This window comes from Pleurodeles waltl, chromosome 8, assembly GCF_031143425.1.
Source record: "Pleurodeles waltl isolate 20211129_DDA chromosome 8, aPleWal1.hap1.20221129, whole genome shotgun sequence".
NCBI classification, from domain to species: Eukaryota; Metazoa; Chordata; class Amphibia; order Caudata; family Salamandridae; genus Pleurodeles; species Pleurodeles waltl.
Genome location: NC_090447.1, coordinates 1,510,383,288 through 1,510,409,559, shown reverse-complemented (window position 1 = coordinate 1,510,409,559; position 26,272 = coordinate 1,510,383,288).

The window sequence follows — 26,272 nt, the reverse complement described above, 5'->3', positions numbered from 1 at the left end:
TGATTTATCAGTAAGGGATCTATTAGATTGCTAACGCCATTCTAGGCACTTCCATGTTATTTTTTTCTTGGCTTAAATCTTTCGAGTACTATGGTCCCTGGTTCCTGAAAACCAGAGAGGGCGAGATTTCTTAAAAGGGGCTAATTGATCAAAGGTGGTTATTGGAGACTTGTGATAGGATTCTAATGCCATACCAATATCTGTAGCGGATGTCAGTGACGCTGCCTGAAAAGATTCTACAAAGGAAGTGACTTGCATACCTGTTCTTTGCGATTTTCAGGTTTACTATGCTGAAGAATAGAACATTTTATTAAGTTGTGGCTGGCATCAAAAGAACGCTGTTTACTTCCATTTAATTTGAAAAAACAATAAGGTCCAGTGTGTGCCCTGCTCTATGTGTGGGGCCATTGCCTATATGTTGAAGCCCTAGGCCCTCCATGTCAGCTAAAAACTGAACTACTGTGGGGTCGTTTAAGTCCTCAGCATGGTGGTTGAAATCACCTAATAAGAGAAACTTATCAGTGAATACAGTATGTGATGCAATATGGTCTGTAAGCAACTGGATAAATCTCTTTTTGAGCCTGGAGGACGATAAATCAATGCCCCCCTCCAGACTTCTGTTGCCATTATTGAAAATTGAAAAAATACACATCTCAAGCCGATCCGACATCAGTGAATCAATTATTGCAACTTGTACAGAGTTGTGAAAAGCAATCGCAACACCCATTCCCAAGCGTTCTCCCTGTCTGGTTGGATTAGTGAATACTCTCTGGTATTTCTAATGTAATGTTCAGGAGACACATCAGTGAGAAAAGGCCTCTTTTTGACATGGTTAGCCCCCACTTTTGGCGGGAGCAAACGCAGGAAACCACACAAAGGGTAGGAGTAATGTAGTGTTCGGGAGCACCACGTCACATAACCAAGTTTCAGGAAAAAAACATATTGTGGGGTTATAAGAGGTGATAAAATCCCAAATCTCTGTTGAATGTTTCACCATGGACTTAACATTGCAGTATAGTGCTAGTAGCTTTCTTTACCAATCTTACAAGGGTGTACATATCCTCCGCTAGGACAGATATAAATGGTGCATAGTCACACTGAACAGGAGGCTTTACAACAGAGTAGCTTCAAATTGGGCCCAAGTGCAAACTAATATGTGCTGGCCTAGCCCTAATATAGGGGTTAATCAAAGAATCTAGGCTTGAAAAGCCACAAATTCTGCAGCTCACTGGTCCCTCTAGGAGTAAGATCCATGGACTACAGCAGAGAGCAGGAATACGACTGATACTTAAAATTACCCCTAATAGCAGTTCTGATGAAGAGTACTTAGGCGCAATTTCACTGGTTATGTGGCTAAAATGCAAGGTGGGGGAGGAAAAAAGAAAACGGGCATGGGTCCGGGTGCCTGGCGTCATCCAAGTGTAGATGAGTGTAGACTTGTGCCCAAAGGTAACTATAACTCAGTTTTTTCATCAACAAATTTACTGCAAATATTACATTGATATTATCAGTGATGTTATCAAAGATGTCATGAGTGCCATAATTTGTGGGTTAATTAGCAGTGCATGGCAAGGGCACTGCTTATAGTTATTTTAGGGCATGAGTTATAGTTACTTGAGGTAACTATAACTGGTGAATTTCTATGGTTTTGTACATTTAAAATGTGAGCCTAACTATAACGTCCCTCTAACTTTTGTTTTTTTGAGTGAATTTCCATGTTTTTTTTTTCAATTCTATTTCCCAACTAAAATGTCCCTGTAACCTTTGTTTTTTTCAGTCAATTTCTATGTTTTTTTAACGTTTAGTAATTGTCATTACTATACGTTAATCCAACCCTGCCGTGCACTGCCTTTGGCCGTGTGCGGGGCGGTTGCCCACAGGGCCTGGCCTGCGGCTGGGTCCCGAAGCCAACCCCCTATAAGCACCCAACTTTCCACCATGCATGGCCTTCACCCATGCGCAGCAAATGTTGCCCACAAGACCTGGCCTGCAGCCAGAACCTGTGGCCAACCCCCCTAACCACCCAACCCCATGCTGTGCACAGCCCTTTGGGCGTGGGCGGCGGGAGTTGGCTGCAGCCTCTCTGGATGTGAGAATAGGTGTGAGAGGGTGTATCTGGGGGTGGGAGGGATGGAAGAATGTCTATCTGGGTGTGAAAGTGCATAAATCAGTGTTTTAGTCGGTGCATCAGGGTGTGCACAGGTCTGTGAGTGGGTGCATGAGGGTGTTGGTGGGTCTGTGAGTGGATGTGTGAGAGTCTGAGTCGGTCTGTGAGTGGGTGCGTAACTATCTGAATGGGTTTGTGAGTGGGTGCATGAGGGTCTGACTGGGGCTGTAAGTGGGTGCATGAGTGTCTGAGTGGGTGTGGGAGTGGAAGAAAGATTGAAAGAGAAAGAGCCTCCCCCACATTATAAAAGCATTTTACCCCGGGGTGGTGGTCCCCAGGGTGTGGGGGGCCATCAGGCCTCCCCCTCATATTAAAAAAAAAATTGCCCGAGGGGGTGGTTGCCCCTGGAGCTCGGGGGGGGGGCTCTCTGCCCCCCCACGCATATTTCAGGAATAGCCATGGGGAGGTGGTGGTCCCGGGGGCTGCGGGGGGCCCACACGCCTCCCCAGCCTGAATTTCTGTTATGCCCCGGGGGTGGTGCTCCATGGGGCACAGGTGGCTGTGCGGCCCCCGCACATATTTGAATAAATCACCCTGAGGAGGTGATGGTCTCCGGGGCTATGGGGGAGGCCATTGGCCCTCCCCCACATTATAAAAGCATTTTGCCCTGGAGGTTGGTGGTCCCCAGGGAGTGGGGGCCGCACCCCCCCCACTCATATTTCATTATAGCTCCAGGGAGATGGCTGTCCCCGGGGCTGTGGGGGAGGCACATTATAAAAGCATTTTTGCCCCGGGGGTGGTTGTCCCTGGGGCTTGGGGGAGGGGCTGAGCCCCTCGCACATATTTCAAGAATAGCCTTGGGGAGGTGGTGGTCCCCAGGGCTGTGGGGGGCCAGGAGGCCACTCTATTAAAAAGAAAAGAGTGCCCCGGGACCTGACTCACCTGCGGGGTTATTTGAAAACAAGCGCGGGATCCGGCGATTTTTCTTTTTTTCTTTTTACCACAGATTTGAGACCCTGTCTCATATTTGCAGTAAAAAAAAAAAAAAATGCTTTTTAGCCCTGCAAGGGGTCCTTTTGGGTCTTAATACCCTGACCCCTTTAATTTTTTTTATTCTTTCATTCTGTGACTCAGCTTCAGCTGAGTCCCAAGATGGCTGCCAACACACGAGATGGCTGCCAACACACAAGATGGCTGCCAACACACAAGATGGCTGCCAACACACAAGATGGCGGCCAACACACAAGATCTGGAGGGGTGTCAAATCCTTTGCGTCCCTACATATACAAATTTGGATTTCCATACATTTCTCAAATACTACTGAACATAACAGAAAGGGCTCTCTCTGGACCTAGAGCAACCTTTCTGCCAAATATGGTGTAATTCCATCCAGTGATTTTGGCGCTATCACTGTTCAATTTTTCCTGATGGGAATTAACATTGAAAACACTCTAAATTTCACCTCCCCCCTTTATCTCAGTCCCCGCTTGACAGATCACCCCTAAACTTTCCAGACAGCAACTCACATGACTTTCACATTTTTGGGGAAAACTTTGTGAAGATTCGTCAAGAGATGCCAAAGATATAAACAAGCAAAAACCAGCGTTCCCTATAAAAACAAGGGCCTAACTATAACTACCTTCTGGCAACCGCCAGTGGGTAATATATATATTTATATAAACACACATACACTTGAAGTTAAAATTATGAAGACTATTTTGGACCACACAGACTAGAGTTGTCTCACCGAGACAGACTGGCACAAGGCTTGATCTGAGAACAACCTTTTTTATTGCTTAAACACTTTCATACTTACTTTAAAGTTTGTATTCTCAAATGTTTTAGGGGAGAAACCTTTAGTTTTGTTCTTGTAAGAGCAGTCTCAAATCTAAAACATAAAGGCTGGGTTTTAATATGCGTTGTACTTGTGTTACACAAGTTGACACAAGCTAACACAAGCGCTTCAGTGACATTCACAAACCATGCAAATTTAAATTTGTGTGGCTTTGAGTCACTTTTCAGCTGCAGAGTAACGCAACACAGCGCCTTGAGCTGCTTTGCATTACCTGCGTCAGACAGGCGTTCCATGGGTGGAGCATGGGTGTTTCTATCCACCATGTATTTTGACGCAAACCCAGATTTACGAAAGTCAGTAAACCTGTTTTTTGCTCCAAATGGTACGAGGAATATGCCTCTAAAGTTTGTTTTTGTGCAGGAAACAATCCTGCCCGAAACACAAGCACTGTTGCAGCATGGTGCACAGGTGCCTGTGTTGATGCAAGGCAGCCGGAAGTGCGCTAGCGTTATGATAAAGCAGGGCTACATCATATCTTAGAAGATATGGCACATTTGGGCACGCTGACTCACGCAACGCAGTGCAGCAAGTTGCCTTGCTGCGTTGCTTGAAAGGTTAGTAAATCTAGGGCACAAGCAGCGCTTAATTTGAGCCTGTGGTTGCATTTATATCTCCTCATCAGACATTTACTGAGAGGAAGAGAGGGAAAAACACACAAAAACGAGAGGAAGGGAAGGACAGAAAATCTGTCACCAAGGGTGAAAGCGGCAACCTGTAAGAGTGAAGTAACGGGGATGGAGCGCCTGGCAGTGAATTAAAAAGGCCTGAGATGGATTCGGGACTACACCAGTGCTTAATTTGTGCTTGTTGTTTCCGGTGTGGAGCACCAGCACTTATTTTTGAGGGCAGGCACTTATTCTTCTTCCCCAAGCATTTTCTGCGAGCAAAAAACACATTTGAGAAAGAGCGAGGAAGAGAGAAAAAGCGTCACAATGGGAGAAAGCAGAAAGCTGCAAAAGTGAGCTGAAGGGGCAGGGATTACGCTGCCTCAGTATTCAGTGCTCACACATTTAATTGCAGCAGCCCTGTGTTTAACCCCTTTAGTGTGGGCGTCGGCCACACTACCTCCCTGGTGCGGGTCACGACCAGTGGCCGACACCGGGGAGGGTGTTTGAAAATCCTCAGGAGCGTCGCACCCGAGGATTATTATTTTTTTTTTTTATCCCTGGGAGACACAGAAGAGCTTCCGTGTCTCCCCCCGCCCCTGACATCACACTGTTGTTTTCCCCATCGGAGCAGGAAGCGCCCCCAAACGGCCTTCCCCACGTTCGGTAAGGCCTCGTATGAAATGGGGAGACTCTCCCCTTTCATACGAGGCCTTCCTGAACGCATTTCCTGGCCCCGATCACAGCACAGCTGCAATCGGGGGCCAGGAAACGCCACTAGACGCCAGGGATTTCACTTGGGGGGGTCGGCCCCCCTAGGAAAAAGGACCGCACCCCCCACCGGGGGCCATATTTTTAAAATGTTATGTTGGGGCCACCTGGGGGGAGGAGGGGGCGCGATCGTGCACGATTGCGCCACCCCCAGGGGCTAATTTAAAAATAAATAAATAAGGACTTTGACAGGGGGTCGCCCATAGGCAGGGCGACCCCCTGTGGGGCCATATTTTTCAATTTTGATGTTGGGGCCCCCGGGGGGGGCGATTGCGCCACCCCCAGGGGCTAATTTGAAAAAAACAACAACAAAAAATTGACAGGGGGTTGTCCATAGGCAGGGCGACCCCCTGTGGGGGAATTTTTTTTTTAGTAGTTGTAGGGTTTCCCTGGGGGCCATTTTGGCCCCAAGGAAACCCTACAAACTACCAACAAAAAAAATACAGATATATATATATATATCAATCCATGTAGATAGATATGTAGATAGATATATCTATATAGAGATCTCTCTCTCTCGCTATATATATATATATATATATATATATATATATATATATATATATATCACTTTTGTCAGTGCATGTGTGTTTCCTTGGGGGCTGACATCGGCCCCCAGGAAAACCAGACCCACATATAAAAGTGATCTTCTATATATATATATATATATATATATATATATATATATATATTTGCCACCAGTTGTCTTGCAGTTGCAGCTTGCGTCTTCAAAGCAGTGCATATACTTCAACTGACGCATTTCAACTGTAGCTTTTAGGCAGCAATAAAGAAGTCAAGGTTTATAGGACTACTGCAAAGAGCAAATCTGTATTTTAAGTTAGTAAAGTCAGCCACTACCTGCGCTATAATACAAATGAAATGTATGTGCGAGGTGGGGGGTGGCTATGGAGAGATGAAGAGCACGTTTGCCGGGTGGTAATGAGGAAATCCGAGGAGGAGGACACAGGAGTGGGAGCACCAATAATGATTGTCGGACCGGGCGCAGGAGGTGCTAAAGACTGTGACGAATGGTATGTGACAAGGTGTTTGAGTGTCTTGAAAGAACGTGCTGATTGAGGGAAGAAGCACGGGTAAGGTGGCCTCTACTGTTGCACGTATCTCACACACACCAGCAATTTTTTGACTGTCTACGTAGGTTAGTGTTTTAGAGCAACCGTTTAGCCAATAGCAAAGATGGCATCTTGATGGATGACTGCTGCTGACGTCACTCTGGTTATAGAGGACAGCTCTGACATAGGATCAGAGACTGAGACAGCAGATACTGAGACAGCATCCGAGGGGTAGGACAATGGCGCAGAATCTGGGAGTGATTTTTCAGTTGGAGGAGTCCCATTGGATAACTCCTTCCAGTAAATTGTGAGGGAGGTGATGAGGGCAGTCCTGTTGTCCCTTCGCAAGCACAGTCTGTGCAACGGGGCAATACTGGGTTAGCCCAACCCAGAGAGCAGGTGAATGCGGGGGCAAGCACAGAGAGGGTGCTCTCTTGGGAGCTCCCCAATTTAGTTAAGCCCCGAATTCCACTGCCCAAATTGTATTGTGGCGACATCAAAACTATCTATCACAAAACAAACTGGTTTTGTAAGGCATGCACCTGTGTTTTTGGTCCTGGGTTCGGCAGCTATATAGGGAAACATACTAAACCCAAACATTTCTGGAAACTAGACATCCGGGGCAGTCCACAGAGGTGTGACTTGTGTGGATTCCCCAAAGTTTTCTTACCCAGAATACCCTGCAAAGCTGAAATGTTGAATAAATACTCTATTTTTCTTGTATTTCTGTCACACAAACTACAGGAACATGCTGCGATCCACAAAATTCCTACCACCCAGTGATTCCTCACCTGTCCTGATAAAAACACTACCCCACTTGAGTGCCTACACCTAGTGCCTGCGTCAGGAATGGATCACCCCAGAGTCAACAGTTGCCTCATGTAAGTACCAACATTGACCATTGTGTGATCTATTCCTGTCATGGGCACTAGGCCTACACACACAAGTGAGGCACCATTTTTATCGGAGACTTGGGGGAATGCTGGGTGGAAGGCCATTTGTGGCTCCTCTCAGATTCCAGAACTTTCTGTCACCGAAATGTGAGGAAAAAGTGTTTTTTTGGCCACATTTTGAGGTTTGCAAGGGATTCTGGGTAACAGAACATGATCAGAGCCCAACAAATCAGCCCATCCTGGATTCCCCTAGGTGTCTAGTTTTAAAAAATGTGCAGGTTTGGTAGGTTTCCCTAGGTGCCTGCTGAGCTAGAGGCCAAAATCCACAGCTAGGCACTTTGCAAAAAACAGCTCTGTTTTCTTTGTCAAAATGTGATGTGTCCATGTTGTGTTTTGGGGCATTTCCTTTTGCGGGCACTAGGCCTACCCACACAAGTGAGATATCATTTTTATCTGAAGACTTGGGGGAACGCTGGGTGGAAGGAAATTTGTGGCTCCTCTCAGATTCCAGAACTTTCTGTCACCGAAATGTGAGGAAAAAGTGTTTTTCTGGCCACATTTTGAGGTTTGCAAAGGATTCTGGGTAACAGAACATGATCAGAGCCCCACAAGTCAGCCCATCCTAGATTCCCCTAGGTGTCTAGTTTTAAATAATGTGCAGGTTTTGTAGGTTTCCCTAGGTGCCGGCTGAGCTAGAGGCCAAAATCTACAGCTAGGCAATTTGCAAAAAACACGTCAGATTTCAATGTAAAAATGGGATGTGTCCATGTTGCCTTTCCTGTCGCATGCATTAGGCCTACCCACGCAAGTGAGGTACCATTTTTATTGGGAGACTTAGGGGAATACAGAATAGCACAACAAGTGTTATTGCCCCGTGTCTTTCTCTACATTTTTTCCTTCCAAATGTAAGACAGTGTGTAAAAAAGACGTCTATTTGAGAAGTGGCCTGTAATTCAAATGCTAGTATGGGCCCCCCGGAATTCAGAGATGGGCAAATAACCACTGCTGCTCAATACCTTATCTTATGCCCATTTTGGAAATACAAAGGTTTTCTTGATACCTATTTTTCACTCTTTATATTTCAGCAAATGAATTGCTGTATAACCGGTATACAATGAAAACCCATTGCAAGGTGCAGCTCATTTATTGGCTCTGGGTACCTAGGGATCTTTATGAACCTACAAGCCATATATATCCCTGCAACCAGAAGAGTCCAGCACACGTAACGGTGTATTGCTTTAAAAAATCTGACATTGAAGGAAAAAGTTACAGAGTAAAATGCTGAGAAAAATTGCTGTTTTTTTCAGCTCAATTTCAATATTTATTTTTTTCATCTGTTATTTTCTGTAGGAAAACCTTGTAGGATTTACAAAAATGACCCCTTGCTAAATTCAGAATTTTGTTTACTTTTTAGAAATGCTTAGCTTTCCGGGATCCAGTATTGGTTTCACACCCATTCCTGTCACTAACTGGAAGGAGGCTGAATGCACCAAAAATAGTAAAAATTAGATATGTCCCAGTAAAATGCCAAAATTGTGTTGAAAAATGTGGTTTTCTGATTCAAGTCTGCCTGTTCCTGAAAGCTGGGAAGATGGTGATTTTAGCACCACAAACGTTTTGTTGATGCCATTTTCAGGGAAAAAACCACAAGCCTTCTTCGGCAGCCCTTTTTTCCCATTTTTTTTGTAAAAAACAAAATGTTATGTGTATTTTGTCTGATTTCTTGGTCTCCTCCACGGGAATTTAGAAACTCTGGGTACCTTTAGAATCCCTAGGATGTTGGAAAAAAAGGACGCAAATTTGGCATGGATAGCTTTGTAGACAAAAAGTTATGAAGGCCTAAGCGCTAACTACCCCAAATAGCCAAAAAAGGGCTCAGCACTGGGGGGAAGGCCCAGCAGCAAAGAAGCTAAGAGGAGGGCTTTCAGCACCAGCACGTTTTTGTTTACAAATTAAGCACTGGACTACACACCCTTGGTATTAGGCACACTGACATTTTATTGCGTCAGACGCCGTGTCTGAGCAGCGCTTTGGGCACGGGCACGTATTATTTTACAAATCTAGCACTGGCCTTAAGTATTCACCTCCTGCAAGCTAGAGAGAGCTCTAGAGAGACCCTGTGAACTGTCTCAGGTCAGTGACGTCACTGACGGATTCTTGGGGGGGGGGGGCGGGGATGACCCCATTGACGCCAATGGATGCCTTTGAAGTTTTAAGTGGGCGTTTAAGATTACATTCGAGGCGAGAACACCTGTAGACATATACTGTAGGCAGCGTGTGTCTGTCCAAGACGTGCTTGGGTGCAAGAGAGCGCGTTTGTCCCAGTGAGTGGGTCATTTTCTGTAGGCTAGTCTCTGGTGAATTATTGTGTGTCTGCTAGCCTTTGAGTGCACACTGATGTGGTCATTCCAGGTGACCAGTAAGAAATGTTCTCTAGTAGTATTAGTCACTGGCATTTGAACATTTTAATATCAAGTAAACTGCAATTGAAAAAAGTCCAAATATTTCCAGCTGCACTTTTAAACTGAATATTTTATTTGTGGGTGCACCTTTCCGGGTCTCTGCGCGCGTGCTAATGTGCAGGGCTGTTCTAGGCTGCATCTCGAGCTTTCCGCATGTTTGTATTGTATTGTAAAAGTATTTATATAGCGCTTACTACCCCTGACAAGGCGTCGAAGCGCTCGCATGTTTGAGCGAAAGTGCCCTCTGGTGCATTTTTGGAAAATTGTGCATCACTGCATGGGGCGCGTGCACGCTTCTCGCAGCCTGTTTGTCAAGAGGTGCGCTCAAGAGGGGAGAGGAGCCGGGGAAACTTCAGGAAACACTGGGCCGAGCTAGGGGGTCTGGCTTGGCTCTAAGAGCCAGAGGGCGAGCCAGAAAATGGCAGACGGAGAGGGGGAGGCTTAACAGGGGTGCGGGGCAGCGGCCTGGCCCATTGTGGATATGGGATGCTGTGGAGCCCCTGGGGCCGATGTTACTGGGGGTTGCACTCAGGCACATGTCGCCAACTCACTTCGGCCCAGCCCTACCCGCTTTTCACACCAGCCTGTCGCAATCTGCCCCGCCTCCATTTTGTATATTTCTTCCCCTTTCCATCACTCCTCGTGCCAAATCTGCACTCTTTTCTCTCTGACGTGTCCCTCGCCAGCTATCATGTCTTCAGGTTCAATCTGCCCTTCCAACTGTCCATCTTTTTATGTCCTGTTTCTCTGCACCCGCCCCCTTCCTCGACTCACGCCAGGTGCTCGAGAAGTCACTTACTTACTCTCAGCCTGACTTGGCTCGTTTTGGGCTCGAGGGTCTTGGGAGATCCCGGGCTCAGCCAGAGCCAGCCACCTGGCTCGAGCCTTGAGTGGCTCACCCACCACTCCTTTTACACCTGTTAATCCAGGGGTTTACCTGACCTTGTGTGTTTACCTGTTCAGCTTGACTTGGCTCGTTTTTGGCTCGAGGATCCTACAAGATTCCGAGCTCAGCTAGAGCCAGTCACATGGATCGAGCCTTCAGTGTCTCGACCACCTCTCCTTTTACACCTGTTAATCCAGGGGTTTACCTGACCTTGTGTGTTTACCTGTTCAGCTTGACTTGGCTCGTTTTTGGCTCGAGGATCCTACAAGATTCCGAGCTCAGCTAGAGCCAGTCACATGGATCGAGCCTTCAGTGTCTCGACCACCTCTCATTTTACACCTGTTAATCCAGGGATTTATCTGACCTTGTGCGTTTATCTGCAATTGAGGATTTGTGATTGGGCTCCCAGCTGCCCCTAACTCTAATCTAAGGGTACATTTGTAATCCTTTCTGGCACCCTGAAGTAATCGAAATGTTACAACAAGCGCTGTGTAACATTCCTAAATACATAGGTCTGTGTTTTGCTTTACAGGTGTCTCCTGGGACTAAATGAATTAAGAAGATTTCACTTCAAGCCTCATGCAAAGCTGCTGAATGCTAAGAAATAAAATATTAGCAAACGTTACATTTTTGCAGCATCCAGATCAAAATATGTTTGTGCTTGTAATGGCTAGATTACAATTACTCCGGAGTAATCAGAGTAATTCTGGCAATTTGCATTGCTCGTTGGTGTTAGAATTACTATCGTGTCAACTCGTGCTTGTGCAATTAAGAGTAATTTGAGGGGAAAAGATCATATTCCCGTTTTTCTGCATTTAGTGCTATTTCTTAATGCCGAATTTATCACTGTGCCCATTTTGGGGTTGGAAGGAGGATGTTTGCACTAAGAAATGGTGCTAAATGCAGAATTATACTTCTTGCGTAATTCTGTGTAATCCTTAGGTGTGTGTTTGTTTGTTTATATCGCTCTGTTGGTTGTACTTGTATTTTGGTTACGCAGGCTTCCAAAGATGCGTAGATATATACATTTCGGTTACGGAGGCTGTCCAAGGGTTTTTAGATATATACATTATAGTTACGCAGGCTGTCCAAGGGTGTGTAGATATATACATTTTAGTTACGCGGGCTTCCAGGGGTGTGTAGATATATACATTTTGGTTACGCAGGCTGTCCAAGGGTGTGTTTCTGTCGCTACCTGTTAACAGACTGGGTAATGAGTGGACGAGTTCTAAACTCCGCATGGGCATGTAACCCTGCTATCCAGCTGTACAGCACTTAGAAAGGACAGGTGTCCTGCGAGGCGCTACATACAAAACACGCTGCAGTTACGCGCGTTTCGCCTATGCACGTGCACTACACGCTCGCTACTGACATCTGCGGTTATCCGAAAGACACGAGTTCTAAACTCAGCATGGACATGTAACCCTGCTATCCAACTGTACAGCACTTAGAAAGGACAGGTGTCCTGCGAGGCGCTACATACAAAAAACGCTGCAGTTACGCGCGTTTCGCCTATGCACGTGCACTGCCTGCATGCAGCACCTGCACCCCAGGAGTGAGCGCTGCGGGCACGGGAAGGGTTAACCGGTTTTCGGTGGGAAAGGTATTTCTGGAGAAGAAAAGCAGGCCATTAGCTCCGGGCCCCCTGCTCCCCACTGCGCTCATTGACTGCCTTTGCCGGAGCTGTCAGGCATAAGTCTCTGTGGCATTCCGTAACTAATCGGAGGCAATGAGCCCACGGGGAGGCTAAGAATACACGGCGCTACCCAGGATGCACCGCGCGGGGAGGGGGCAGGGGCAGCTGCATGGGTGGGAGGGCCAGGGCCCTCTTTTGTGCTGTTGTGTTAAACTTTTAGCTCCCCTCTCGCTCCGGACGGCTCCAATTAAGGGGCTGCTAAATTCATTCCCTCTCACTTCAAGCTAAAGTCTGCGAAAACAGCCCTGGGTGTGTGAAGGACGGAGCGTGTGACGGACAACACTCACTCCTGTGCACTGCCTGCCAACCAGCAACTCCACTTTTTATCTAGTTCTTGGGACCCAAACCTGCCAGAACCCCATCCGGTTCTTTTTACAGACAGGGCAGATTTGGTAATGTGGGGTCGAGCCTTGTTCCCTTTCTCCTTCCAAAATTGTGCCAGGAATTGCGTAAAAATCCCACCTATGCTGAATATCGCCCAGGTATTGGAACTAAGGCCTTGATTTAGATATTGGCGAAGGAGTTACTCAGTCACAATGGTGATGGATATCCTGTCCGATGAAATCTAAATCCCATATTGTCCTATGGACTTCACATTTCTGCTGACGGGATGTCTGTCACCGTTGTGACGGTAACCTGTCTGCCGAGTTCAAAATCAGGCACGAAGGGCCTAAAGTAGAGATAACGGATGGTTACTCTGTCCCAAACGTGACGGATATCCCATCCACCATATTACGATTCTCATACAATGTAATGGGATCGTAATACGGCGGCCAGGATATCCTTCACGTTTTTGATGAAGTAACCCGTCCGTCAAACTCTAAATCAGGCCCTAAAACTTGGGCCTAGGGTTCTTTCTCGGTATATGCATTAGGTGTGCACCCCGTTGCAGGTGACACCCCTCCTTGTACCTGTCAACCGACTGACTCTCTAATGCTGTGAAGTGAGATGTTTTTGTCGTGGTCATTAAAGTGAGGGAGGAATAAACTTTTGGGAAGTTTGCAAAGAGGGTGAACCCATTGCAATCTGCAGACTTGGAAGTGTAAAAAAGAAAAAAATAAGGCTGCGGGCCTTTTCCATCGAGGCACTCCGTATCCGGAGCAACGTCCCTGTATCCATCAAGGCCGCTTTATGAAAGTGTTAAAGGACACAAAATAAGAAAGCTATGGGTGAGTTTCTACTGGCCTTTGACCCTGTACATCTCGCCGCTGCTGTTTATCTAAGGTCGCACTATACAAATAACCACATAGAGGCATCTATGGAGGCATTTAGCTTCTTAAGAAGGTGCTTGTGAGTGAAAAGAGTGTCCATCTCCAGATGAGGGTGAGTTGGTGAGTGTACCCCACCCACAATGAGTACGAGCTAGGGTGACCAGGAGTCCCAGGCTTGTCGGGACAGTCCCATTTTTTTATGAGCTGTCTCAAAAGATTTTGGGAAATTTAGCTCATGTCCCGTTTTTTTGAGCAGGTCGAATGAAAACAGTCTGAGGTGCCTTGATGTGTTTTCCAAAGCAGGGATAATTAGCAGCTGTAATAAAAAAGCTATTTAATTTACAGGCACAATACTTGTTTTAAAAATTGCATTTTATTTATGTTCTTAGCGCCTCTGCTGTAATTCTGTGCTGATGAGCGCTGTCATTCTGTGCGCTCGGTTGAGGTCAAATTGTAGTCTTTTTTCTATTTTTGTGAAATGTCCCCAGTTTTTGGCTTTAAAATTCTGGTCTCCATAGTAAGAGCTTCCTCCACTCTAATGTTCCGATGAAGGACTCAATCACGTTCAGGATCCTGTGATCCACACAATCCCTGCTTTCCCTTCCAATGTGCTTTCACTTTAGAAACTCCTCCTGGTAGAATTCAGAGGCATATTTACAAGACCCTGACGCCACTGATGCGTCATTTGTTGTGATGTTCCGGTGGCACTGTGCACTGCGCCGTATTTAGAAGGCGGCATTAAGCCCCTTTGTGTGGCTTAACGCCACCTTGTAAATGCGGCCCCTTCACACGCAGCACTTTGCATGGAAGGGACGTGCAATGGGTGCTTTCCACAGCAATATCCATTGCATTTTTACGCTGCCCCAGATTTACAAGAAATCGTTAGCATGACTCAACAAGTAGAAATGCTTTAATTTCGCCTCGTTTTTTACTCTTTCTATGTGTGCTGCATTATGCAGCACCCATAGAGCAAATCACCATTGAAGATTGTTTTTGTGCAGGAAGATGTCCATTCCTGCACAAAAATAATCACTCCTGCAACGCAGACATCCTTGCACCGTGGTGCAAGGATGGCTGCGTTGACGCTAGGCAGCTAATTTAGTGCCGGTGCAGGGGGAAACACAAGGTTGTGCCATATTTCTTATAAATACGGCACATACATGCGTTTAAAAAATGACGGAGCGTGGCGCTATCAATCGTGGCGCCGCACCGCGCTGCACCAGTTCTTTGTAAATATGCCCTTCAGCTTGTTAAGTGCACTTAAAAAGGAGGAGGTTTGAAAAATGTGAGAATAGTTACAGAAGGGGTGGTCCCTGTACCCAAGGGCCTGTCCTAATACATGTGGCTGAGTGTCATCCTGGCCCCTGTTTTTTCCCTGTTCTTCATCCTGCAGCTCTCCCTGGTCCTCTACTTCATCTTGGTCTTGCTCTACCTGCCTCTCCTGGTCCTCCGCTATACCTGCAGGCATTCCTGATTTATGTGGGTGGCTCAAAAACTGTGTCATTTACCTCTGTCCCTTTGAAAATCTTCTCTGCTCCATTGCAAGTTAAAGGGCAAATTTTCCTCCTCGTCTATTTTTTTTCTCCAAATGTCCCTCTCAGCTGCTCCCAAAACTTGGTATGAATACTACTCCTGCACTTGTCTTTATCTTCCTGGTGGTCCTCCTCTTGTTCCTTCTGAGGATGTGGCGTAACATACTGAGCTGCCAACTTCAGAACTGAAGAAACTACGCTCCACTCCCAGCGTGGGCTTCACATCCTGTGATTCTGGGAAAATCACTCAATCTCGCTGTGCCGATTTCAGCGCCTTGAGACCCTCAGGTGTGATTTGCTGCGCTTTGCAAATTCTGGATTTATTTATCTACAGTCTCCTCCTCTTCTCGGTCCACGTAATTTTCCTCCTGACCATTCTTTCTGGACTCATCTAGTTACGCCCTTCAAGGAGTGTTTAATTTGTGTCAGTGACAGCAGGTGTTGGACACCAGCAATCGTTTTTTGGAAACCAGGACTTATTTTTGATAATGAGACCCAGAGAAAGAGAGAGAGAAAGGTAGAAAAGGGAGGAAGAATGACAAATAGAAAGATGGAAAACAGGGACGAAAAAGAACTTGTAAATATAAAGTAAAAAGACAGGTAGAATAAGGTGGGAGAAGACAAAGGTGTGAGGTGGGATCGAGACTACGCCGCCTTGGTGTTCGGCAACCATGCGAATCAGCAGCACCGGTGTTGGGCTCCTAATGAAAACTTTGGGCCCCATTAGAAAATGTTTGGGCCCCTGCACTTCTTATTTGTCTTTCTCAAACGTTGAGAATAGCCTTGAAGCATGTCACTCAGATTTGTAATTTCTTTTTTAGCTTCTGTATTTTCCTGGTTGTGTGGAGGCCATCCGGCACAAAGATGGCCAAGTAGAGATCCATTTATAGGATGCTTGATGATAGAGAATTTGCGTGGCCGCAGATTTCAGAAGTTTTCCTCGCAGAAATGTTATTTAAATGTGTATTTTTATAGTTACATTTTGAGGATTGCCAGGGATTCTGGGTAAAAAAAGCTGGTGAGAGCTATGCAGTGCACCCCACCATGGATACTCCTAGGTGTCTAGTTTTCAAAAATAGACAGGTTGGCTAAGTTTGCCTAGGTGCCAGCTGAGCTAGGGCCCAAAATCCACAGCTAGGCATGTTGCCAAAAAAGGCTAATTTTTAAGTGGGAAAAAATGTGATGTGTCCATGTTGTGTTTTGGGCCTTTTCTGTCTCGGGCACTAGACGTACTCACACAAGTAAGGTACCATTTTTATTGGACGACACAGAATAGAAGAACATTTGTGATTGTCAGTCAGGTTTCTCTGCATTTGTGCCTTCCAAATGTAAGTCAGTGTGTAAGAAGGAAGGCATTTTGAAAAAGTTTGCTAGTATGGGTACCCACAAGTTCAGAGAGGTACAAATAACCACTGCTCCTAAATTCTGTATCTGGTGTCCACTTCAGAAATACATAGCTTTTCTTGATACCAACTTTTCACTCCTTATATGTTACCATATGAATCACTCTATACTTGGTATATAATGAAACACCTTTGTAAGGTGCAGCTCAGTTGTTGGATCTGGATACCTCAGGTTCTTCCTACAAATCCTATTTATCCACACATTCAGAAGGGTCCAGCAGACATAGCGGTATATTGCTTTGTAAATCGGCTATTGTGACATAAAGTTACACTTGAAAATGTTGTCAGAAATGGCCATTTTTTTCTACTCATTTTCATTTTTTTTTATTTCAACAGTTAGTTTCTTTAGGAAAACCCTGAGGGATCTACACACACGACTGTTTGCTGAATTCGGAATATTGTCTACTTTTCGGAAATCTATTCCTTTCTGGGATCGTCCATGAGTTCACCCCAGTTTCCACCACAAACTGGAAGTAGGTTGGAAACACAAAAATAAGGAAAAGTGGGCTGCTACTTAAAAAAAATGGCAAAACTGTGGTGAAAAATAGCATTTTCTGGATTCACCTCTGCATGTTCCTAAAAGCTGAGAAGATGATGATGTGAGCACACCAAACCTTTCATTGATGCCATCTTTAGAAAAAAAAGCAGACACTTTTTTGTGGAGCGCTTTTTTTCTATTTTTCCCCCAAAACTCAACATTTAGCTATATTTTGGCTATTCTCTTGTGTCCCTTCCAGAGCAATATGCAAACCCGGGGTACCCTTTGAATCTTCAAGATAATACAAACAAATGACACAACTTTACTATGGATACCTTAAGTGGAATAAAAGTTATGGAGGCCTTAGTGCAAACTACCCAAAAAGCCAAAATAGAGCCTAGGATTGGGAAGAAAAAGCCTCAGTAGTAGAGGGTTTATTGCACCAAAAAGGAGATTAAAGGAGCTACCCTCCCCAGTTTCCTGGTTGGCTACGATGAAGTGAGTTATGTGGCTGGAATATACCTGCTACGAAAGAAGAGGGAAGCTGAGAAAATTCAACCATGTCTGGGGTCCCCAACAAGATTCACCCAAGGACTGAGATTAAAAGCAACATGGGATAATGTAGCGCATCTTAAAGTGAGGCAAAAGCTATTTCTTGTTATTAGGTGACCCATATGATTATAATTGCACATTTTTTATGTTACCGTTTATGAACCAATCACATTGAAAGTGTTTAATTCCACAGAGCATTGTTGGATAATTTTCAAGGTGGTTATCTTTGGAGATTAACATTTGCATATGTTATATATATTTTAATTGCTCTATCTCTAGGAAGGCAGAGAGTTTTTATTCATCCAGTCATAGTGACTTGGAAACAAAAAAGATGGTCAAAAGGTATACCATAAACAATTCAGACCTTAGGTGGTGGTACGTCCTCTTGCCTTTAGATATCAACACAGTACAGAGCAGACCAAGTACAGCTGTACAACCAGGCAGTATGACAAGATTGTATGATGGAACCACGCATGCACGAACAACGCATGCCTTAACAACATAGTCGGAACCACGACCGCGTTGTTTCCATGCATGTCTTTACCACGCATGCCTTTACAACGAATTTTGTTGTAAAAGCATGCCTAGTAAAGGCATGTGTGGAAACTGCATGAGAAACAGTATGCGTGGCTCTATCATACAACCCGACACCCGCCCTAAGGCCCAAAACAACCCCAATACCTAAACTATAATGCCATCCCACCCACCCGGAGCCCTTAACAAAAATACTATCCTAACCCCTCATGCCCTTCCTTAGAAACTAAAGAACCCCGAACCCCCACCCACCCTGAACCCTAATGAAAATACCGACCCTGAGCCCCACCCCTGCCCCATAAAACAAAACTACCCTGACACCTCCCACCTGCCCTCAGCCCTAAAACCTTCCCCCCCAAGTAAACTACCTCGACCCCCCACCCACCCTGAGCCATGAAACCTTCCCCTCCTAAGTAAGCTACCCCAAAAGGCATAAATTCAACCCCACCCCTAAAAACTGCCCCCCAACCCTGCCCCAACCCCACTTACCTCACCACGTCCTCACCCGATCCTTCCTCATCTTCTCTCCTCCCTCTTCCCGCCCTTCCTTAAACCTTCCCCACCCCTTTAAAAATAAACTACCCGCCCCCCACCCTAAGCCCTAAATAAAAATAACCAAACCCTCCACGCCGCCCCTAAAAAAAAAAAGGCCCGGTCCCCCACCCACCCCAAGCCCTTAATCCACCCCATCCCTAAAAACTACCCCCACCCATGCCCCAGCCCTACTTACCTCACCCTGTCCTCTCCCGATCTTTTTCTGTGCCTTAAGTACGCATATGCGTAGTTCAGCACATGCATGGTTAAGGCAAAGAAAAAGGCAGTTGCTGTTCCAGCAAGCGTGGTAACGCTTGCGTGGGAAATGTCTGTGTTGTTCAGGATGTTTCCCGTATGACAACATAAAGGGGCAGATTTATCAGTATTTCACGCAGCAAGCCACCTTGCTGCGTGGCGTGAAACGGAAAGGGCAGGAATGCGCCATATTTAACATGATACAGCGCATTCCTGTCCTTTCCCTGCGCTGGAGCACATGGTGCTGCCTTGTGCCAGCGACGGCACCCTTGCGCTGTAGTGCATGTGTGTCTGCGTTGCAAACAATCCTCTGGGGCATTTTCCTCTTTCTATGTGTGCTGCAGAATGGGAATACACAAAGAGAAAAAACGGGGCTTAATTAAGATATTTCTCCTTGGTACGCTTCACCTCGGGATGTGTATTATTTTGACGCATTCCCAGGTCTACCAGTAATGGTAAATCTAGAAATGTGCCATAATCCATAGGTGGATGCATAGAACACCCACGCTCCACCCATGGAACGCCTCCCTGGGGCAGAGGAACCTAATGCAGTGATTGGCACTGGATTGCCTTGCTCTAGATGTATCAAGCCACACAGGGCCACGCAAGCTGGCCTTTCATTGCTTGATAAATCTGACGTAGTAGTTGTGTCACCCTAGCACCGCTAAAGGTTGATAAATCCGGCCATCCAGTGTCTCTGTGTTTGTCTTTTGTTCCACTCCCTGTCCCAGGGTCCACTTCCAACAGAGAAATAGTCAATGTATGGTTCATAGACAGGTTTGGAGAATTGTGGACGCAGACCCTGCTCCTACTGGGTCCAGCTTAAAAGGTTTGTGCAGTTCCAGAAGGTTGGAACATTCAAGTGTTAGTAGGACAGGCAATACCAAGTTATTAGTAGTGTTACACTTCAAAGGAAACAACCACAACTTCAGATTAGTTTCAAGATATTTGAAACAGTGAAACCTTTATCCAAAGGAGGGCATCCAACATCTTTATGTTACAGGAGATCTACTGCATAAACTGCATAGAGATGCGGCTCTTCAAAAGACTCAAAAACAGAATCAATTAATCTTTTTTTTAACACTTATGGCTTAAAGAACTAGACTCAAAATAAAAGACAGGACATGGAACATGTGAGGGGAAAGGGGGGATGTTTTCCTTCTCCTGCCTGCAATAATGAGGGAGCGACACTGAATCTCTACAACCTGGAAACAGGACATTAGTCAAGAAGTGAGATTGGAACTGTTACGATACAGTTGGGAGAGATGGAAGAAACCATATACTTAGGTCCAGATTTAGGGGCAGATTTAAGAGACCTTAGAGCCTCCTTGAGCCACATTAGCGTCATTTTTTAAAATGCTATTGTGGCCCAACGAGGCCAAAATAGACACAACAAATTTACAAAGTTGCACGATGCATGCATTGCGCCACTTTGTAACCCTTTGTGCTACATTACGCCTGCACCAGGCATAATGTATGCAAAGGGGGCGTTCCCCCGTTAGGGAAGCCCAAAAAATGGCGCAAAGAAATCTAAGAGATTTATTTGAGTAATTTTTTCGGCATTTTTGATGCTGGCGTTAAAAGGATGCTCCCATTGTTTACAATGGGCCTCAATAGACTTTGCAGGATTAGCGTAAAACATTTCTGACGCTTATCCTGCAAAGTATCGAACCAGCGTCAAAAATGTTGCCGCTAGTTCCCTAACTACTGCTGCGGTGCACCATATCCTAGATACGGTGCGCACATGATGGCGTTAGGGTCGTGCTAAGGGGTGCATGGAAAGTGGCGCTGCACTGGGCGCAGTGCCACTTTCCTTAAATCAGGCCCGTAGTTCTAGGAGGAGAGGAATACTCCGTTACAAACATGACGGATATCCCATCCACCATATTGCAATCCTATTATAACCTATGGAGATCGTAATAAGGCGGACTGGAAATCAGTCACATTTGTGACAAAGTATTCCCTCCACCGATATCTTAATCAGGCCCTCAGAAACTGAAATTTTGCTAGTTATATTGAGACATTGATACATGTGCATGTTTCGTAGAAAGCTACTTGTTTTTTTCATTCTGTATTTTTGGTTTACAGATTCATAAAAGCAGAGATCCTTCACCTTTTAACGAATGGCTCAAGAAAGCCCAAAATTCATTAATATACAAATATACAAATTTATAGTTGCAATATCTAAATAGGAATTTTCTGTCAAGAAGAAAGAGTAGCTACTTTTACAGATTCAATTAAAATTTTAGTTACTGAAGAGTTAATGTAAAAGCATTTTATTTGCTTTAATGATTGTGTGCTGTTGAATAAAACTCGCTGTTGATAATTAATTTTTCAAGGTCAAGACTAGACAGTGCCCTCAAATTGAAATAACCTTGGCTAATGATAACAAGCAACAAATTCTTGCCTATAAGACATATTGACTTTGCCAATTTTTTTCAGCCATGCTGGATGGCATCATGGCTGCTGTGCAACATAATAGATGCAATGACATGACTGCCCTGCCACTTAGTAAGCATGTGTGTGCCTACAAAAGGACACAGGCTTTCTTCATTTACTGATCTGAGATGGATCAGTAATAAAAAAAAAAAGAAAAGCTCACAAGTGCTTTTTAAAAATGTTGTGCAAAAGGGCGTAAAATTGGATGAACATATGTGGGAGTGGGTTGTGGAGGGCATGGGGGTTGAAGCAACAAGGCGGGTGGTTGAAACGACATGGCGGATGGGGGCGGCTGAAGCAATATAACAGGCTGGTGATTGAAGCACCATGGCTATGGGTGGCTTGATGCAAAATGGCGGGTTGGTGTAAAGCAGCACAAAGGGTGGGTGAAGTTACACAGCGGGCGGCGGAGACGCAATGCAGTGGGCAGATGGGGCAGAAGCAACCAAGGGACAGAGCAGTACAAGTGTGTGGGGACGAAGCACATGCACAAGGACGAACAGCAAGAGTGCAGATGGGGACAGAGAGACACATCGGCAAGAGAGAGCAACATAGAGAGGCATACAAGGGTGACAGCTGGAAAACACACACACTCTCATGAAATGCTTAAAGAAAAAGAAAAATGTAATTCCATAAAAAGAAGCAGAAGAAGCATAGAAGCCAGCCAATCAAAGAGAAGGTACAGAGGCTATGATCCAGGTAAATAAGGAAAACAAGATGGACAAGATGAAATAAGGAAAGCCAAGAAAACAAGAATGGCAGTAAAGTCACCCAAAGGTAAGTAACGGGTGGGCTACAAGTCCCTATATGTTCTTGGTGGGCCCACAATGTGTCTCTGTCTGGTAGGCTCCACCTAAAAATGTGAGTGTGCACCAGCCGATCAGTCCAAGACAGTGCTTAATTTATAAAAAATGAGAGCCATGCCCCTACCGCGGCTCAGAAGCCAGTGGCCGGCTGTTAGGCCTGACATCTTTAGGGTGGTCTTAACCCAGAATTTTGCCTTTACCTCCTGTTTTGTTGATGTATCTTTTCGTTGTCCTTAGGACTCTGAGCACTTTACCCCTGCCAATCAGTGTTAAAGTGCATGTGCTTCTCCCCTAAAACATGGTAACATTTGTGTATCCCCAACTGGCATATTCAATTTACCTGTAAGTCCCTTGTAAAGACGTATACCACATACACCGGGCCCGTAAATTAAATGCTACTAGTGGGCCTGCCACACTGATTGTGCCACTCATTGATTTAGCCCTATAAATCTGTCTCAGGCCTGCCGCTGCAGAGCCTTTGTGTGCAGTCTCATGGCCACTCAAGCTTGGCATCTAAAACCTCTTGCCAAGCCCAGCACCCCCTTTTCTTATATGTAACTCACCCCTAAGGTAGGCTCTAGGTAGCCCATAGGGCAGGTTGCCATGTAAGCAAAAGGTAGGACATTATACCTTTAAGTTTTTTCATGTCCTAGTAATGACAAACTCCTAAAAGTCATTTGTCATTACTGTGAGGCCTGCCCCTCTAATAGGCCAGCATTAGGAATTCCTTATAAAACCTTTAAGCTGTAACTCCTGATCTGAGAGGAGTAGCTGCATCATGTTTAGTACCATTGGAATGGGAATAATAAATCCTCTTTACTGGTAAAGTCAGACTTATTATTACTATTTTAGACCTGCCACTTTTAAAAGCTGGACATTTCTCTGCCCTGTGTGCCTACAGCCTATCTCCAATACACTTCTGGCTAGGTGACAGCGACACTTATGCAGTATCGGGTCTCTCTGGACCCACTCAGGAATACATTTCTGGACACCAGGGGACTCTGCTGGAATAAGGACTGCTGTGTGTCAGGATCGCCACTTTGCCGGATTTGAAAAACCCCCAGTGACTGTGCTTCGGGCTGCTGGGTGGTACCTGTGGCAGAAATCACCAAAGGTGCCGTAGCGCGACTGGAGCAACCTGGAGTGTATCCCACTCACACGAGTGCTGTGCCGGCTAGAGGTGACTCGTGCCTCTCCTCTTTGCCTCACAGCCAGCTGCGGGGAGCATCTCAACCTGGCTAGCCAAGCCGCTCCACAACCAACTCCGACCGGCCAGGTTGGCGTCTAGTGTCGGGTGGTCCCCGTGTCCTCACACACACCTGGAATGGAGTGATGTGCCCCCAACAACCTCAAGACTCCACTGGGTCTCCCAGACTTAGGACTGCTGCTCCTACGTGATCCGGAGAACCACAGCCATAGAACTTCCTGGATGATGGGCCGTAATCCTACTGAAAGTGGCACCCGTGGATTTCAGTTAACACCTTCACTGCCCGCCTCGCGCTACGGAGATAGCAGGAGGCCTGTCAGGATCAACACGTCTTTGTCCAGGAATACCTCAATAGACTTTATAACTAAGAGCCTGAGAACTTTCCAGCAAATGTTCTACACCCAAAACATACTTTATTTAAGTACTGGCATTTTCTTTTGTGGTCGTATTGAAAGCTCATAAAATCGCCATTTTTTTTTTACTATGGCCCTGTATCGAGTGTTTTTCTCCTGAGGTGTTTTTACTGTAAATATTGCCTGAGTGTTGCATGAATACTTTACACATTGCCTCTTAAGTTAAGACTGTTCTGCACCAACCTACCAGAGGGTGAGCACAGGTTAATTTAGGGTGTGTATCTGGCTTACCCTGAGGAGAGTGATGGGTTCTGCCTGGTTAGGTGTATACCCTAGCCAACCAGAAACCCCATTTCTACCACCAGTGCTATGACATGTCAGTGTGCCGAATAACAAGGCAGTCTTCGATCAACCCCAGGCCTCTTAAATTCACGGCTGCACACCGTCTTCCCCTTTCTCTCTCTTGCAGTTTCCTGCTTTGTTGATTGGTCACTTTTTCCATCTTTCTCTACTTCATTCTTTCCCATGTGTATGTTTCACCCTCTTGCTCTCTGGCAATATCTGATGAGGAAAAAGACGTACTGGTCTCCAAAAATAAGTGCCGGTGGCCCCCAGTCACATCCAATGGCTCAAATTGGTCCAAGGCCATCCATCTTGAAGAAAAAAACAACTTTAAGATCAATCTTGATTATTTCTTTTGTAGGAGGGCAGTGTTGTGACTAGAGGATTGCGTTTCAGATATCGGAAGCCTTTCCTGAAAAAGATTTTGCCTTTTTTTTCTGTCTTGAAGGTAGGAATTTCTAGAAAGAGGGACTCTCTGAATTTTATAAGATAGTTGTGACCTCTTGAGATTGTCAATTTCTGGGCCAGGTAGGTAGTGGTCCTGCGTAGAGAGCTTTGTAGATGAAGCAGACTAGTTTAAATTGCCTCCTTGCTTTGATTGCTTCAATTAGTAGCTATCTCAATGACATTAACATTGTTTTATCAATTCCCCTATGATGAGCTTGACAGCTGTATGAAGCATTGCCTTGAGAGCAGCCAGGTGTACCTTGGGCATTCCATAGAGCAGGGAATTGCCATAACCCTGGTAAGTGTATTCTAAATCTGCTGTGGCCCTTCACTCTCTGATTGCAAATCAGCACATCCTTGGCATAGTTGAAAACTCCCACCCTTAAATCATTAAAAGCCGGGCGTTTTAAGAGAGCGTGGTTCAAATCACTGAAACAAATGTTGAAACGGGTTGGGATAAATACACATCCTTGTCTAACACCAAAACAAGATGGAATCTTGTGAGATACAGGGGGAGAATTTGTTTTATGGATATGAGTTAGGGTGTATAAAGGAAGGCTTGCCACTACATGAATTACCTTTCCCAGGAGCACAATACTAAGCAATTTTGCTCACCACAGCCTGCAACTTATATGGACGAAAGCTTTTGAAACACATATAAATGGCAGTGGGGTGGTACCGTATCAAATTTCAAAGAAAAGAACCTAGGTGCCATTCCAGCATTGGTGAAAACCCAATCTAATTGAGGATGTGGTTGCTATTAATTAAACATCATATTTTGGCAAGTGTGATCCTCAAAAATAATTTGGCTGGAAGAAATCATATAGAGCTAAGATGGTGATCTGCTTGCCTCCTGTGATTCCCCTTGTTACATATCGCTATTGAGAGGCCCCAGCCCAAGTCATATGGTATTGGGTGCACGCTATGTAGAGTTGAAAAGTTGGGTGAAGAATCAGGACCATCAATGTGGAACTTGTTTTAAATCTTCTGGCATTAGGGGATTTAGGGGGTCATTCTGACCCCCGCGGGCGGCGGTAGCCGCCCGCCTGGCGGGAACCACCAAAAGACCGTACCGTGGTCAAAAGGCCGCGGCGGTCATTATGACTTTCCCGCTGGGCGGGCGGGCGACCGCCAAAAGGCCGCCCGCCCGCCCAGCGGGAAAGCCCCAGCAACGATGAAGCCGGCTCCGAATGGAGCCGGCGGAGTTGCTTTTGTGCGACGGGTGCAGTGGCACCCATCGCGATTTTCAGTGTCTGCTAGGCAGACACTGAAAATCAATGTGGGGCCCTGTTAGGGGGCCCCTGCAGTGCCCATGCCAATGCATGCACTGCAGGGGCCCCCAGGGGCCCCACGACACCCGTTCCCGCCAGCCTGGTTCTGGCGGTGAAAACCGCCAGAACCAGGCTGGCGGGAAGGGGGTCGGAATCCTCATGGCGGCGCTGCTTGCAGCGCCGCCGTGGAGGATTCACTGGGGCAGGGGAAAACCGGCGGGAAACCGCCGGTTTCCCTTTTCTGACCGCAGCTTTACCGCCGCATTCAGAATTGCCCTTGATGCACCGCCAGCCTGTTGGCGGTGCATCCTCCGTCCCCGGCCCTGGCGGTCCATGACCGCCAGGGTCGGAATGAGGCCCTTAGTCTGTTTTCAACTGGCTCAATAGTCTTCTCAACATGGCCCATAATGTAGGATAGTTCATCCAGTAACACATTTTCCACATGGGTATTTTGCATACTATCAAAGCCGGTTGCATTAAGAAGCTCACAATGTTCTGAAAATACTTTCTGTTTTGGAGTCACATTCTATCAACACACATAAGGTTAATTTCCAAAATGTGGA